Source organism: Amblyomma americanum, chromosome 8, assembly GCF_052857255.1.
Source record: "Amblyomma americanum isolate KBUSLIRL-KWMA chromosome 8, ASM5285725v1, whole genome shotgun sequence".
NCBI classification, from domain to species: domain Eukaryota; kingdom Metazoa; phylum Arthropoda; class Arachnida; order Ixodida; family Ixodidae; genus Amblyomma; species Amblyomma americanum.
Window position 1 is genome coordinate 3,485,330 of NC_135504.1, and position 4,248 is coordinate 3,489,577.

Below are 4,248 nucleotides of genomic sequence, written 5' to 3' on the forward strand. Positions count from 1 at the left end.
TGTCACCAGTTTCCTTCCAAGCTAGTTGAAGTTCGCTTCCATATCTCGTCCCCAAGAGCGAGTATACGTTGCTTGTGCGGCTCACTTCTGAGGGATGGCGCTAAACTGCTGCTTATGTCTTGGGAGCGCATAGCGAGTGTGCTTGGACCCAAATGGAGCGAACACCAAAAGCGCGTATTCCAATCCGCGATCTGGAGCAGAGCCCTGAATCCACGAACGATACCAAAATACGTATTGACCAATAAGGTTCTGAATTCAAATCACCCATTGAATCACGCTTTTCGGTGCGCTAGCTAGGCAAGAAGACGTGCTCCGGATCTCCAATCTGAATACGCCGTAAGTTTTAAAGCAGCATTTCGCTATATCGGGGCACTCCGCTGTAGGCGGCACACGAGTGACTCGCCCCGTCGGACGCTGCAGGTGCCCGTATCTGGGCGGGCTCAGCATCATCTGTCGCCGCCCTGCACGCGATACTGACGTGCACTGCGCTTCCTGGAAGCTTCCCCAACCTCGGCAGGGGGCTTCCAGATAACGCCTGTCTGCCGGCCGTATTAAGGGCGGCATCCAAAGCGCGCGTCGGGCGAAGTGCCTTATCGATAACTGTCTTTATCTAACCTCTCGTATCTGGCACGGCCGCGCTGTCACTGCTTGTGATGAAAGAAAGACCTGGGCGATGCAGCGCGTTTATGAACACTGCCCTTTTCTACTCGTCAGCCTCGTACGTGCATGCGAGTGTTGGTAAAGATGAGCTGCTTTTCTTTTGTGTTGCTTTTTTTTCCACCGACCTAGTCCCCTATTCCTCAACCTGTTTGACCCCGCAGGCGTTGCTGTCTTCGTGATCGGTTTCGATTTGATGGCGCGTTAGGTTGTATAGAGTCTCCAGTTTACGCGTTCACCATTAGTTTTCATTTTCTGGGTAAGTGCTGCCGCATTGTCTACGTCACGAATATCTGCTGCTAGGTATATTGCACTCAGTAAACTGCACTTCAGAATGTCTTCTTAGCCCACTCGTTTCTGCAGTGCGTTGTTGCTAGTAGGGTTCACTGTTTTGCGGGGCACATCCCAAATAAGCTACTAATATATATATAAATAGTGGTTCAGCGTTCATGGTGCCCGTCTGTTTTTTTTTTTTCCGCCACCGTCTTTTAGCTCTGTTAGCATATAACACGTACCTTGTTTCGAGAGACCAATAATCTCGGATGTCTATAGCTTAAAATGAATCATAGCCTTTTTTTCCAGTTCTAAGGTCACAAGAATGAGCAGCTGCCAGCCAGTGAGATCGTGGATACCTGCGACGTCAGCACTCCTGACATATCTCTGCGCGCTTGCGTATTACGAGAGTACCGTCACGAAGAGATTGTCTGGAAGACGAATCACAAAAATTATTGTCGGTAAGGAATTTTTATTGACAGATAGAAATTTCGTTCGATGTCATAAGAGTGTCCTTAGTGCGACGAAATGTTGCCGTCTGCAGCGATGGCATGGCTTTATCGTCTTTGCATCGAGTCAACTATAGCTCCGGACGACCGCGCAGTACTTCTACTCTGCCGCCGCAGTGGCTGAGTGGTTATGGCGCTCGGCTGCTCACCCGAAAGACGCGGGTTCAATCCCGGCCGCGGCGGTCGAATTTCGATGGAGGCTAAATGCTAGAGGTCCGTGTACTGTGCGATGCCAGTGCACGTTAAAGAACCCCAGGCGGTCGAAATTTCCGGAGCCCTTCACTACGGCGTTCCTCATAGCCTGAGTCGCTTTGGGACGTTAAACCCCCATAAACTATAAACCAGTACTTCTACTCTTCCTTGAGGGCACGCCACAGGCGATCCGCTGTGCCACCAAAAGGCGCTGTGAGGAGATCTCCTTCCTCGAGACTCCCCATATGTTCTCGATGGGATTAAGGTCAGCCCCCTTAGGGTGGTCACGGCAGCTGACTCACGGCTTAGCGGTCCAGGAGGTCGCTCACAGCGCGCGATTTGAGCACGGGGCTGCGGTCGTGCTGGAAGGTGTAGCAGCCATCCAGGGAATGGCCCGTGCAGAGCGTAGAGAATCAACTATCCAGTGGAGATTTCGAATTACCTCAGCACGGTGAACGAATCCCGGTCCGCACGAGTGGCCCAGGCTGTCTCTGCCGATGGCGCCCCAGACACTGACCGAGCAGCGGCCACTGCTGAGCACGGTGAATGAGTTCAGGGAGATACCTGGGCGCAAAAGAGAGAAAACATGTTCCAACGACCGTTAACATATATCGGCTCTCAAATGTAACCAAAGTACAGCTAGTTCGTCCGGCTGTAGCAAAAATAAAGCTGGAGGCTAAAAGCATAACAAATCCAACATACGCTGCCCCTGCTTGTGTGCGGCACGAGCCCACTTTGTAATAGATACATTCAGATTGTGAGGCATCCCATGGGCCACAATACCGCGTCGCTTCTTGGAGAACAGAGGTGAACACAGTATGCGCGTTGCGTTGCGACTGTATGCTAATAAGTGGGTGTGCCAATAGAAAGGGAGATCATTTTTTAAGTAAATAAAAACAAAAAATAAAAATTGGAGGGGACGCTTAATCTCCGCCTTAAGGGTATGACGCGATAGGTTAATGGGTTAATTCTCATATATGCAGGATTGGTCATTCTATACTTTACATTCATAGATCCGTGTGAGTCCTCACACAACTCCTGGCGCAGTGGCGCAGCGGTCAAGCGAAGCGGCACTGCCCTGCGATGGGAGGTGCTCCCACCGGTGGGCCTTGTGCGGCAGAGGTGGCTCTTCCTGAGCGACCATTTAGCTACCACGGTGGGCAGTTTGCTCACAATCCGGTGGGCAGGTTGTGATGACGCAACAAGGTCACGTGACACAGGTGCCCCCCCCTGCCTCCCATGGACGTTGCTTCTCTGGGGAGTTTTCGTCCATTTTTCGCTCACAGTCAACGACGCCGACACCGGCTTTTTTGCGACACGAGCTCCTTAACGCTGTCGCGTTAAAAGATGAATAAATATAAAGGAAAACCCTTGTTTATTTAAGGCGCTTATGTAGTCGAAAGTGACCTCCACACATTTGTAGGGATAACTACACTACGCCAGCTCCTCGACCCTTCAGCGTGGCCCCACTTGAGCTCCGTGGCGGCGCCGTTGGTCACGCGGGTGGATCACGTGGTGCGGAGCAGCTGCTGCTGCCGGCGGCGCGGCGCGTAACAGCTGTGCGCATGCGCCGTGTAAAGCGTGACGAAGAAGGAACGCCCAGCGAAACGGACCGGCGAAAGAATGACTTTGCAATTCGACTGAGTGAGTTCCACTCGGCCAGCTGTAGCTATCGCGTCACTCCATGTTTAACCAGAGCTAAACCACAGCCATTTTTTTTTCTATTTTGTAAGGATGCACAAGACATTAGTCTATATGGATCATGACGTGGTATTCGCCTACGACTGACAGATACTTTATAATTATAATCGAATTTTTTTTCCCACCGGTTCCGGTTTTACTTTCAACAGCCGAGCAATGGCTATGACGGCAAATTTCAGTATAGGTCAATCAGCAAAATTAATTCCTCCGGGCTAGTTGTCGTGATTTCATCTGTGGGGGCCAGCATGAACTTGGGGCGTGGGGAGACACAGAGAACACAACGCTGACTATCAACTTTAATGAAAAGAGCGAAACTGGGCGGGAATACAAAGAGTGGGTAGAGGTGAAGGGGGAGGAGAGAGAGAGGGGGGATATGCGCATGGCAAATGGAAACGCAAAAAAAGCAAAAACCTAGTTAGGCGCCAACGGGAACACAGAAACCAGTAAAAACCATTAAGGACAGTTGCCGGGCCAGTTGGTACATGATTTCACCGAAAAACAGCGCGCTTACACGGGACACGAGAAAGGAGACACGCACACACACAGCGCTGACTTACAACTGCAGGTTTTATTGAATTTCTCACAATAAATACTAGAAAGGAAAAAAACAAAAACAGTGGAAGGCGAGGAAGAATTCCTTCTGCCGCATCATGTCGTCATAGTTATTCAAGATATTGAATCTCTTTTCTTGTCAATGCTATCGATGGTGTGCTAACGCATGACGCGGCTTTCCTATCTATGATGAAAGCTTCATACAGCTCGCGCTTGTGCTGGTGATTATATCGCCTCAAAATCTGTCTTCGTCCAAAGTTAGGTGTGCAGTGACAGCCAGGCACGTGTTTTGCCAGCGTGCTGCCGTATCCCGTGCGGATGTTAGTGGCGTGCTCTCGTAAACGGTCGTTTATGCAACGTCCAC

At 50.6% G+C, this 4,248-nt stretch overlaps 1 long non-coding RNA gene across 3 annotated transcripts; it reads left to right on the forward strand.

Annotated features, from left to right (window-relative positions):
• The first annotated feature begins 561 nt into the window (after positions 1–561).
• On the forward strand, positions 562–3,008 carry LOC144099976 (uncharacterized). 3 transcript variants are annotated; one of them, XR_013307480.1, is made up of 4 exons: positions 655–718; positions 822–916; positions 1,240–1,391; positions 2,645–3,008. It is a non-coding gene; the product is annotated as an uncharacterized LOC144099976 (long non-coding RNA). The 3 variants fall into 3 exon arrangements; XR_013307481.1 differs by lacking the exon at positions 822–916 and having other exon boundaries at positions 562–718; XR_013307479.1 differs by lacking the exon at positions 655–718 and having other exon boundaries at positions 767–916.
• Positions 3,009–4,248: the final 1,240 nt, after the last annotated feature.